We start from the raw sequence: 13,924 nt of genomic DNA, 5'->3' as shown, positions 1-13,924 counted from the left end.
CCGTCTTGGTCGCTGTGGAAATATCACTTGTAGGTATTCGGTACCGCAATGTGTCCCCAGGCGATATTTGGCTTTTATAATAAATAGCTAGGGTTTTAGAGATATCAGGGAGAAACATAGGAAGGCTTCCAGGGGGAACGTTGTCCGTCCGGATTGGTAAATATATTATTTCTGCTCTGTTGTATAACCTTGATGTGATTGATGTGACTTTAAATATTTTAATACTGTATTATACCAATATTATTTAGACAGTGTTTCCGGTAAACTGACGTAGTAAATTGTAGGCTTCACTGTCTAAAATTATTAAAGCTTAACCAGTCATCCTAGAGGACCTAGGTAAACTGTAGGTTATTGTCTTTATTGTGATAGGTACCAGTATTAAGTATGTATTACAAGGTTACTGAATGAGTAGTTACAGGTTAATTAAAAATTAACCAGTTAGGAATAGAGTTGTAATTCCTTTATTAATTAAGTTCCCCTGGCAGCGTTTCTCAATTATCACACGTGTGTGTGTTGTATCACGGTGAAGTGATTAGAATATTGTGTAAACTAAACACCTAGAGATTAACTAATTAAGTGATCAGTTCTGGGTTGTTATTATTATTTGTTGTTGTTAATTAACTACGGTGGCAGTACATTTGTCAGCGTAGTATTAATACAGATTCCAAAGTGTATTGTGTTTTGTTGTGTTTTCTAGTGAACTAAACGTGCTATATTACATATACTTTATATAAGATCTTATCTCTGATATACCTAGAACCGAGCCACGAGGGTATTGGACTGCCCGATACAGAGAGATCTAATAGATATACAGTTAGGAGAGATATTTGGATAATCGTGTTTTATTCAGTTACGGGTATTATAGGATCCCCGTGACAGGAGTGAAAATTGGGGCACTCGTCCCTGATCTGAAACGGGACATGCATATTTAAAAAGTATTGTTTGTAAATGGGGGCTTTATAAATTATTTTTACAAATTAACCAGAAGTAGCAACGTTGTTCACTAGAAAATTAATTAATAATAAGTGCGTCATATCTAAACATGGATAAGAATTTGCTGGATAGGCATACGCTCAGTGTAGTGGAGATTAAGCGAGCACGTAAGGCCGAGTTAGTTGAAATCGCAAGTGAGCCGGAAATTGATTTAACATCAGCTAAAACCTTAGGTGATATAAGGACAATTATTATCCAGAAAGTTTTTGGTGATAGGTCTGTTATGTAAGACAGTGAGATTGTTCCAGAGATAGAGATAAATGAGTTAAGTGTGGAACAACAATTAGCTTTTAAAAAGCTTGAGTACGAAAGAGAAGAACGTGCATTAGATAGAGAAGAGAGAGAGAGAGAGAGAGAGAGAGAAGAGAGAAGAGAGGGATAGAGAAAAAGAAGATAGAGAGAGGGATAGAGAGAGAGAGAAAGAGAAGAGAGGGGTAGAGAAGAGAGATAGGGATAGAGAATTCCAGTTAGCAAAATTAAAAGTGGAACATGAGTTAAAGTTGAATACTGAAGAAGTTAGACGGGAGGCCGGAAATGGGTTTAACATGTCGGAGGCTTATAGATCAGTGCCTGTATTTGACGACCAGGAGGTAGATATGTTCTTCCAACTTTTTGAATGGGCCGTTAAGCAGCTAAATTGGCCGTAGTCTAAGTGGACATTGTTAGCCGTGTCTAAGTTTAAAGGGAAGGCTAGCGTAGCTTATAATTCAATGAGTGATGAGCGAGCAAGTCAGTACGACCTAGTTAAGTCTGCAGTGTTGATGGCTTATGAATTACGACCTGAGGATTATCGGTTACGGTATAGCGAGTTGAGAAAAACGCAGGGTCAGTCTTATAGTGAGTTTGTGGCTAAGAAGGCAGGGATGTTTGATAAATGGGTGGTTTCTCATCAGGTAGAGTCATATACCGAGTTACGGGAGTTGTTGATCTTACAGGACATTAAAAATGGATTACCAGTTAGCTTACGTATTCATTTAGAGGATCGTGATGTCAAAAAGATAGAGGAGGCAGGCATAGTGGCAGATGATTACTTGTTAATACACAAAGTTCAGGCACTACAGGGTAGCTCTTTACAACAGGGTGATAAGAAGAAATTTCAGCCAGGTTTTTCCCGGGAAAGTAACTATCGGGGAGAGTCTTCTAGTTGGTCAGCTAGTCAGGCAAGGAATGCACCTGGTGGGCATTGTAAGGATAAACCTGTATTATCAGCCAATGCACGAACGTTTCGTCCACATTGCAGTTACTGTAAAAAGGATAACCATCTTGTCGGGGACTGTTTTAAAAGGAAACGCGATAATGCGCAAGTGGTCGGTTTAGTGAGGTCAGCTCCGTTAGCGAGAGAGTTAATGGTTAGTCCCATGGCAGAGAAAGTAAACCCGTATGTGTCCACTGGTATGGTTTGTGATGTGAAACAAGAATTGAGTCCTAAGGCAATATCAATCTATCGAGATACCGGGTGTAGTCAGTCACTGATAACGTCAGAGTGTTTAGCTGGTATTGAGAATTCAGATACAGGACGTAGTTTTGCGTTAACCTCAGTTACTGGAGAAAATATGGTTGTCCGGTTACATAACGTTTTCTTGTGTTCGAAGTTTGTGACGGGACCAGTCATTATGGGTGTTGTAAAGGACTTGCCTTTTGAAAACATAGGAGTTTTGTTGGGTAATGATTTGACTAGTCAATGTTGTCAGCCGCAATGTGACCAATTGTTAATTGAAGACAGCCCTTTACCCATAGAAGAGTGTGAGGTTGATGAGACTAGATATCCTGCGTGTGTAATGACTAGGGCTATGGCCAGAAGGGTAACACGAGACACAGAGGATATTTGTGATTTGTCTGATACGTGTGTGAGCCATGAAATTGGAGTGGATGAGGTTATCAGTAAAATGGTAGATAAGTCAACTGAGGAATTAAATGTGGTGGAACCTGTTGATCTCCCGCAGAGGGGAAATGAACGAGTTGTGTTTGATAGAGGGGACTTACCTTGTAATAGACAAGAGTTAATCCTAGAGCAGGGGGCTGATCCAAGTTTGTTGGCAGCTCGCACTACATTGTTAACTGAGGGTGAAATGGAGGATCAGATGTCAGGTTATTATATGGACAAGGGAGTATTAATGAATAAGAGTGGAGAAGGTTGTGCCTGATAGTGAGGAATGTTTGACAAGAGGTAGAATTGTGGTGCCCTCTAAGTACCGTCCGTCATTGTTATTGTTAGCACATGAGGACGTGGTTGCTGGCCACTTAGGGCGGAATAAAACTCATAGTAAACTTGCCTCAGAGTTTTATTGGAAGGGAATGTTTGCAGATTTCAGTAAGCATTGTATGTCATGGCATGTGTGTCAGGTTGTGGGCAAACCAAATCAGCTAATTCCTCCCTATCCCCTGCAGAAGGTTCCCATAGTTGGGGAAGCATTTTCAAAAGTGCTGATAGATGTCGTGGGGCCATTTCCGAAAACGCGTTCAGGCAACCAATTCTTGTTAACAATTATGTGCTTAACTACACGTTTTCCAGAGGCAATTCCCTTAAGGAAGGTTACTGCGTCTGTTGTAGCTAGTGCGCTGCTTAAGTACTTCACGTATACGGGTTTACCAGGTGAAATTCAAAGCGACCGGTGTACAAATTTTATGAGCAAGTTAATCCAGCAAGTACTGTCTATGTTAGATATACGACAGATTCGTTCTGCTGCATTCCACCCTGAGAGCCAGGGCGCAATAGAACGTTTCCACCAGAGCATGAAAAGTATGCTCCGCTGCCATTGTTTCGACAATGGTACTGACTGGGACCAGTCAATTCCTTTCGTGTTGTTCGCAGCACGGGATGCTAAGCAAGAATCCTTAGGATTCACCCCATTTGAGTTGGTCTATGGGCATTCAGCCCGAGGCCCTCTCAAATTGGTAAAAGATAGTTGGTTAGACAAGGATAATGCCGAAAACCTGCTGATTTATGTAGGGAGAGTTAGAGATAGGTTGTGGCAGGCGACCGAACTAGCTAGGAAGCATCTGAGCTATGCTCAGAGCAAAATAAAATCAGTGTTTGATAGGAAGGCTAGGAGTCGGGAATTTAAACCAGGGGATAAAGTGCTGCTGTACCTTCCCATTAAACGGGGTTCATTACAGAACCGATATTTCGGTCCCTATGTTGTGCACAAACGGGTTAATGAGACAGAGTATGTTATAAACACTCCTGATAGGGTTAGGAAAAGTAGGTATTGTCACATCAATTTGCTAAAAGGTTATTTTGACAGACTGCCGATAGTTCCAGTGTTGCCTGTCCAAATTGAGAGTCATTCAACTTCCTGTGATGACGTCAAGACTGCAGAGATCAAGTTAACCAACAGCCAGATTCTTGCAGACTTGAGTTCTTATCTACAGCACCGTGACAGCACCCAGCGAGCAAAGTTGACTACGTTGATACAAGACAATGTTTCCATTTGCCAGGACTTTCCAACGGTTACCAATACCTTAATCCAGGATGTGCGCTTGGAACCCAACGCTACACCGATTCGACAGCATGACTATCGGATAAATCCTGTAAAACGTGCGGCACTGAAAAAGGAGATAGATTACATGTTGGAACACGACATTCTGGAACCATCAAACAGTCAGTGGGCATCACCTGTTATTCTGATTCAAAAGGGAGATAACAGTTTCCGGGTGTGTGCTGACCTACGTCGCGTGAATCAACTCATCAAGGCAGATGCCTACCCTCTACCCCGCCTTAACGATTGCATCGACCGAGTTGGACGCGCTCAATACATCACCAAATTGGACCTACTGAAGGGTCTTTGTGCCATTCCGTTAACGGAGGAAGCTAAGGACATTCTGGCGATCATCACACCTGACGGCCTCTTCCAATTCCGAGTGATGCCGTTTGGTTTGAAGACTGCCCCTGCTGCCTTTCAAAGGATGATGAACCAGGTGTTATCAGACTTAGAAAACGTCAGTGTGTATCTGGATGATGTGGTGTTAGCCACCGACACTTGGGATGAACATTTAACCGGGTTACAACAAATATTCAGTCGCCTACAGAAAGCTAACTTGACTGTGAACCTGGGCAAATGTGAATTCGTGAAAGCTTCAGTGACCTACTTAGGTCATACTGTCGGACATGGTTGCGTCGCCCCACTGCAGGCCAAGACACTAAACATCAGCCAGTATCCTGCACCGACCAACCGTCGTGAAGTTCGCCGGTTCCTTGGTATGGCCGGTTATTATCGTCGTTTCTGTGCTAAATTTGCGACGGTAGTGGCCCCCATCACATCGCTGCTAAAGAAGGAAACGAAGTTCCAGTGGTCAGATGAATGCGAGAAGTCATTCAACCCTCTCAAGCAGATGCTCTCCTCGTCTCCCGTGATGGCAGCACCAGACTACCGAATGCCTTTCAAGCTGGCTGTGGATGCCAGTGACGTGGGAGCTGGAGCTGTGCTGTTCCAGGAAGACGAAAATGGACTGGACCATCCTGTAAGTTTCTTCTCCAAAAAGTTTGACAAACACCAGGTGAACTATTCCACTATAGGGAAGGAAGCTTTGGCCATGGTACAAGCTCTGAAGCATTTTCAGATCTACGTGAAATCGGCAGTGCATCAAGTGGTTGTCTTTACGGACCATAATCCGCTCACTTTCATTCACAGAATGAAAGCCACCAACCAGAGAGTTTTGAGATGGAGTCTTCTTCTGCAGGAATTCCCAATTACCATTGAACATATCAAGGGCACATCCAATGTAATCGCTGGTGCCCTGTCCCGAAGTCGAACGTTATGATAATGTGTTGACATTCTTGATTTCTGTTTTGTTTTTATATATTTTATTGTATACCAGGGACTCAGACTCAGTGTGATTACTGGTAGTCACCTTATTACTATGTGTTATAAATGCCCGGATGCGTCGATTAACGCACCTTTTGTTTTGTTTTAATGTAGTATATTTCCCTATTCCTAGAGTAGAGGAAATATCCTTTTTGAGGTGGGGGTGTGTGACGGCACATGCTCTTAATTTCTTTTCGCCTGTGGCGATATTAATTGTTTTAGAGGGCCGTGTGCAGTTCCAATACACACCCAGACCAGCTGCGGAGGCCATGTGGCCAGTAGTTACGTAATACCTCCGCGAGTGCGGTTTTTACGACCGTGATTTTGGCGGCTAGGCGTCAGCAAGTCTGGCCATCTAAGGAAAATGGCCGTCTTGGTCGCTGTGGAAATATCACTTGTAGGTATTCGGTACCGCGATGTGTCCCCAGGCGATATTCGGCTTTTATAATAAATAGCTAGGGTTTTAGAGATATCAGGGAGAAACATAGGAAGGCTTCCAGGGGGAACGTTGTCCGTCCAGACTAGTAAATATATTATTTCTGCTCTGTTGTATAACCTTGATGTGATTGATGTGACTTTAAATATTTTAATACTGTATTATACCAATATTATTTAGACAGTGTTTCCGGTAAACTGACGTAGTAAATTGTAGGCTTCACTGTCTAAAATTATTAAAGCTTAACCAGTCATCCTAGAGGACCTAGGTAAACTGTAGGTTATTGTCTTTATTGTACCAGTATTAAGTCTGTATTACAAGGTTACTGAATGAGTAGTTACAGGTTAATTAAAAATTAACCAGTTAGGAATAGAGTTGTAATTCCTTTATTAATTAAGTTCCCCTGGCAGCGTTTCTCAATTATCACACGTGTGTGTGTTGTATCACGGTGAAGTGATTAGAATATTGTGTCAACTAGACACCTAGAGATTAACTAATTAAGTGATCAGTTCTGGGTTGTTATTATTTGTTGTTGTTAATTAACTACGGTGGCAGTACATTTGTCAGCGTAGTATTAATACAGATTCCAAAGTGTATTGTGTTTTGTTGTGTTTAGTGAACTAAACGTGCTATATTACATATACTTTATATAAGATATCTTCTCTGATATACCTAGAACCGAGCCACGCGGGTATTGGACTGCCCTATACAGAGAGATCTAATAGATATACAGTTAGGAGAGATATTTGGATAATCGTGTTTTATTCAGTTACGGGTATTATAGGATCCCCGTGACAGGGTCCGAACCGTTTCTCTATATAAACATGCAAGAGTTTGTATGTTTATCTCAAACTTTGACATAAATATACACACGTTATGTCAAATGACTTGTGTGGTCCCATATGATATATTTACTATATATTTTGTATATTTTTGTCGAAGTTCAAAATGTATTTTCCATAAATTAAAATAATTATTATTTTATAAAAAAATTCCGATAAATGCAGTAAACCAAGCCAAGGGCCTCCTTTTAATTTATTATGTTTGTGTTCGATCATTAGAGGCCAGTGGATTAACTTGTTATTATTGCTAAGTATGCCTGAATCATGCCAAAACGCAAACTGTAGTTCAAAGGTGTGAATTGTTTTGGTGGCAAAAAGAGCAAGAAACGATTAACAGCCCTCGTTTGCAGTAACCGGACAAGAACTGATAAGTTGCCGCTACTGGTAATTGGGAAGTCAAGGTGTTTTAAACGTGAAATTCCACCAAACACTACTTCAAAGACCCAACCAATGGACGAAGGTGTGATTTATAATTTGAAAATCCACTATCGGAATTTGGTGTTAGATTTACGGCTCCATCAAAATTTAGATGTTTAGTTATCTCAAATGTAACGATATCTCAAACTAACCGACAGCACCAGCAACTTTGACATATAGAGAGTTTACTCTGTGTGTGTGTGTGTGTGTGTGTGTGTGTGTGCGTGTGTGCGTGTGTGTATATATATTATATATATATATATATATATATATATGTGTGTGTGTGTGTGTTTGTGCGTGCGCGTACGTGCGTGCGTGTGTGTGTGTGTGTGTGTGAAAACAACTTCAAAGTATAAAACGTTTGTTTTGTTTAACGACACCTCTAGAACACTCGGTCATCAGAGGTAAATCTGCTATATTTTTTTATTAACAGCAAGGTATCTTTTATATGCACTTTCCCACAGACATGAAAAAACATACCATGGCATGGTATGATAATCCGTTGTAGCCAGATGCTACTCCTACCGATAAAGCAAAAAGAGTCTTTTATATGCACATTTCCATAGACAGGGCAGTACATACTACTGATGTGTGATATAGGCGGGAAGTATCCCAGCGGAAAACTGCTCGCATGATGCGCGGTCGGCCTAGAATCGATCCCCGTCGGTGGACTAATACTCGTTCTTGCCAGTACACCACGACTTGTATATCAAAAGCCGTGGTCTGTGCTATCCTGTATGTGAGGTGGAGCATATAAAAGATCCCTTGTTCCTAATAGAATAATGTAGCAGATGTCCTCATTAAGTCTATATGTCAAAATTACTAAATGTTTCACATCCATTAGCCGATGATTAATCATTTAATGTGCTCTAGTGGTATCGTTAAACAAAACAAACTCTTTTATGTATTACTCATGGCACACTGGTTAGTAGGAGGAAGAAATTTCGCACCTCAGACAAGCATTCTGCCTCTAAGCTACATCCCAATCCGTGTGTGCGTGCGTGCGTGCGTGTGTGTAATTAATTAAACACATAAGTTAAATAAAATCAGGTTATAGAGCTGATGGGACTTTCTACGGTTAAAATAACAATATATGTTGAACATTTTATTAAAGGGCCTGTCCTGAGTTTGCTGTCACTGTTTAACAACTAACGGATCCTTTTGGATGAATAAAATTATATCTTCAACATAATTATTTTCTTATTTAAAATAGCAGTATCTGTATTAACAAGGTGTCTGAAGTCGTTATTATGCTTGTAGTAGCCTACATCAGACTTTATATTCCAAACATTTCGTACGTACGGAATAATATTACGAAGAAAATGAAACATGTCTGTAACAAACATTAGCGCACAATCACAAACACACTGGATATACAGACACTGGTATCCTAAACTCGAAAATATATCAAATGTGTAATTTTAGTCGTAAAAAAACAAACATGTTTCAGTCAGATTAGGGTGTGTACTTTACGGTCGCCCGATCGCCCATGGCGAGTCAAAATAGCGTCGGGCAAGTCGAAAAGCACGTGTCGCCCGCCTGGCGAATGAAAATTTCGTATTCGGTATCAAAATGCAAATAACTAATGTTTGTAAGAGATCGGAAAGTTATTTTTTATTTATTGTTTTCATGATGATGATGATGATGATATCTAGTTTAACGTACCTATACCACTATGATTTCGAACACGCCCATCCCGAGTCCGACCTCCGATAAGATCGGTGGCCTGACTCGGGATGGAAGGGGGGGGGGGGGGGGGGGGGGGGGGTGAAAATGGGCAGAATTTTGAAAATAGCAATTAGTAAAAAAGTTAATAGATTAAATAAACAAAAAAGGTTACAAGCCAAAAATTAAAAAGAAATGACTGCTCGGCCGAATATTTATATAATTTGGAGCATTTTAGAAGGACAGTCCAAAATTAAAGAAGAGAGGATCGGACTATTGAATAATATTTTTAAAAAGAAGTAATTTCGATATAAAATTTTGAACGCAGATATAAAAGTTTAAAGTCCGATCGGTATGTCCACGCCAGTGGCCTCGTTAAGGCCGTTTGGGTGTACAGCTTAAAGGGACGATATGGGTTGCATTCCGTCAAGAAAACCCCTAGTTTGACAGTCGATAGACGTTGAAGGTGTAGTACTGTGCTGAAATACAGATTTTGAGAAGCCGGATCCGTCTGAACGAGAGAGAGTTCAGACTAGGGTATAGTCCAGTCGTCATGGGTTGGTATAGTGGTGCGGACGGGCCCGACTCCGGAGGATACGAGATGGTATCATTATAAAGTAAGGTAAAGTCTAGAAAAAGAGTTGTAGGGGCCGACCCCGCTTCCTGTTTCTTCTTAGAGTGGGGCGGTCAATCTTCCAGTGCTGCTAGGACAGGCTCGGACATGTAGAGACTAAACGCGAACAACCGTGGCGTTCTGCAGAATGGCCGTCATACGAGTCACGAAAAAAAACAAGTCGACAGTCAGACGGAGAAATGACGTGGAGGCAAGGAATCTCGCTAAAAAAAGAATCCATCCTGGTGGTGCAGGCTGTCGAAACAGAAGCGTTCCAGCGTTCAATCAGTTCTAATGGCCGCATACATCCCAGTAGAAAACTTCATTTCGCTGACAAAAACAACGAAATGAAGGACTCCCAAGTCGAGCACACGAAATCACGTGCAGTGTGCACAAGCGAAACACACACGTCTTACCGCGTGGAGCTCCAGACTGGGAATGTTTATTGTTTTTAACTAGTTTCCTATTAGTATCTGCGTAACCAAACACAAATAGGACATAATAGCGATTACTTCCCCAGTCTATCGAGCAGTCCAAAACCATTCGGAATGCCTCGGCCGGTTTTGATTATGCATTCCCAGTCTGGAGCTCCACGCGGTAAGACGTGTTTGTTTCGCTTGTGCATACTGCACGTGCTTTCGTGTGCTCGACTTGGGGGTCCTTCATTTCGTTGTTTTTGTCAGCGAAATGAAGTTTTCTACTGGGATGTATGCGGCCATTGGAACTGATTGAACGCTGGAACGCTTCTCGTTTCGATAGTCTGCACCACCAGGTTGGATTCTTTTTCAGCGAGATTCCTCGCCTCCACGTTTTTCTCCGTCTGACTATGTTGACTTGTTTTTTCGTGACTCGTATGACGGCCATTCTGCAGAACGCCACGGTTGTTCGCGTTTAGTCTCTACATGTCCGAGCCTGTCCTAGCAGCACTGGAAGATTGACCGCCCCACTCTAAGAAGAAATAGGAAGCGGGGTCGGCCCCTACTACTCTTTTTCTAGACTTTACATTGTTTTATAGTGATACCATCTCGTATCCTCCGGAGTCGGGGCCCGTCCGCACCACTATACCAACCCACGACGACTGGACTATACCCTAGTCTGAACTCTCTCTCGTTCAATGGGTAGGTGTAAACCACTTGCACTGACCAGTGATCCATAACTGGTTCAACAAAGGCCATGGTCTGTGCTATCCTGCCTGTGGGAAGCGCAAATAAAAGATCCCTTGCTGCCTGTCGTAAAAAGAGTAGCCTATGTGGCGACAGCGGGTTTCCTCTAAAAACAGTGTCAGAATGACCATATGTTTGACGTCCAATAGCCGATGATAAGATAAAAAATCAATGTGCTCTAGCGGCGTCGTTAAATAAAACAAACTTTACTTTTACTTTCCATTTAGTTACAATCGGAACAACTCGTCACCATCCGCTACGCTATGTTTCACACAAAGATTTTGTTTAGTTCTCACTACACAGATGTCATCTGCCATTGAAAGCCATGTTAAATTGCCCAACTTCAAATGAAGATTGCCAGTAGAATGGGTTCTCATTGGTACTAACAACATACACCATTGCGAACATACATTATATAAGCATTTATTTTCACTCCAAAATTGAGAACATATCCGTCTGTTTTTTGCTATGTGACCGCATCTGGCTGTAATACCGGTCCGAACAGGTGGTTTATTAACAGATTCACTCCGGCTGTCTCTTGCGCTATGCACCCATGTCCCAAAAGGTCAGTGCACAATATTGCAAAATAACATGGGCAAAATACAGCCAGAAGGCTTACCATTAAACATACATATTGTTTTAATTATTCACCATTTCCTAGAAGTGAATATGTGAACCATAACGTGTCACAATTAGGAACTATAGTGGACCGTCACAAGTAGAGGACCTGATTTTAATCAGATTGATATTTACTTCACGTACAATCATAAATCTCATCTTTAAAACGTCCTCCCATTACACCTCACCCACCGCACGACCGAATAATAAAGCGTGTCTACCCAACCGTGTTATCATATTATTACTACATTGCCAACTCTGAACAAAAGTCGCGCCAGCCAGTCCGCATTCAAATCAATATATCTATTCTGCCTTCCAATCGCCCTGACGGCATGAACTTGTTTCATGTAGTTTGTCAAGAATTGGGCCAGCTCGCCAGCTTCCATGCCAGCCACCTTAGGCTCTATCTGGTCAGCATACTGAGATGCCAAGTCGTCATAGATGTCTGTAACATTATCACTCCTCTGGTGAAGGCTGGACTTACGTTCCTCACACTGCTTCTGTAGAGGCGCATCAGGAGGCATTTCCCCAAGTACTGCATCAAACTTGAGGAAGGAACAGGCAAGCACATTCATGAGATGATATTCAACTCCTCTCTTGAATGCCTTCCCTGTGTATATCCCGCAGCTGGGGAGTAAATGCCGGTCTCAACAGCAACTGTATCTAGTCCACGTCTCTCGAGATACTTGCCCAGTCCGTACAAGGCAGCAAAGCAAAGATGTAGCTCCCCTGCTCTGAGAACCCAGCGATTGCTCCCTACTGACTGCTGGATCTTGAGAGCCCGTTCGTACAAGTCTAGGTTCTGGACCGACCACAACAGCCAAGATCTCTTGAGTGAGGGTGAGGACGCTGTACAAGGTTGCGTAATCTGTTGGGGATGTCTTGAAGAGCGGTGCTACCACTTCGCTGTTGGTATGATTTACACGTTGTCCGGACTGCAGTGACATGCTTCTCAATAATCTAAATTGCTTACTGTGTACAATAAAATGGTATACCTATTTATACCCCCCCCCCCCCCCCCCCAACCTTTCCCGTACGAAATCCTATTTACAGCAACACGTCAGCGAAGAGTTGTGTAGAAGTCAGTTTTGTTAAGCAGTGAGGTTGGCACTAAAAATAGACAGCTAAATAGTGACGGGAAATTTCCACGCAGTCCCTTTAAAACTGACGTAAACATTAGTATAATAATAAAAAAAATATTTAAACTTAATTTAATTCCATAAGCGTACGAGACGGGGGGGGGGGGGGCAACCCCCAACCCCCAACCCCCACCCCCACCCCCAAGTCATGGACAAAATCCTCAAATTCGTGCAAAACCAATAGAGAAATTCGAGAAAAATTAGCTGACCTGAACACTTTTCAGCACGGCCTTTGATATACCAGTCGTGGTTCACTGGCTGGAACGAGAAATAGTCCAAAGGGACTACCGACGGGGGTCGATCCTAGACCGACCCATCATCAGGCGTACGCTTTACCACTGGGCTACGTCCCGCCCCTTCCTACTAGCAAGACCCAGTGGACATTTCCCTATTAGGTTAGTTGGTGGAGGACTGTACTCTCGTACAGAAGGTCTGTGGTTCAATCCCTTCAATCGAGATTGAATTATCTGTTACATTTGAATGTAAATCTGTCAATGTAGATAGATACTGGGTGTGTTCTTACCACCGTAGCCCAGTGGTGAAGCGTTCGCTTGATGTGCGGTCGGTCTGGGATCGACCACCGTCGGTGGGCCTATTGAGCTATTTCTCGCTCCAGCCAGTGCACCACGATTGGTATATTAAAGGCCGTGGTATGTGTTATCCCGTCTGTGGGATGGTGCATATAAAAGATACATTGCTGCTAATCGAAAAGAGTAGCCCATGAAGTGCGTCGCTAAATAAATAAAACATTTCTTGTATAGTAGAAACCTTTTGGGCGGCTACTACGCGCTCCTACTAACAGTAGCTAGTCGGAATTTTTCCTTTATCTCAGATGTTGGGGGGTTTTTTTTGGGGGTTTTTTTGGGGGGGGTTGTTTTGTTTTGGGTTTTTTGTTTGTTTTTTGTTTTGTTTTTTTGCTTGGTTTCTTTGTTTCTTTGCTTTTTGCTTGGTTTCTATGTTTGTTTGGGTTTGGGGGGCTTTGAGGGGGGTTTTGGGGGGAGGGGGTTGATTTTTACCGAATTAAACGAGAATGCCCATGTCTAGATAACAACGTTCGTTCATGTTAGCATTACTGTCAAACAGCTATACGATCGTATAGGGTTACAAATTAATCACCACGCACTGTTACACGGATTACAACTAATTTTGAATGATGAAAATACAGGGTGGAAATATTTTTTAACACATTTTGCCCGAGCGTCTCCACACCCACCCTTCCCCACATCGCGATCC

The sequence above is a fragment of the Gigantopelta aegis genome, chromosome 9 (assembly GCF_016097555.1).
Source record: "Gigantopelta aegis isolate Gae_Host chromosome 9, Gae_host_genome, whole genome shotgun sequence".
Lineage (NCBI taxonomy): Eukaryota > Metazoa > Mollusca > Gastropoda > Neomphalida > Peltospiridae > Gigantopelta > Gigantopelta aegis.
This window is presented reverse-complemented; position numbering follows the sequence as displayed.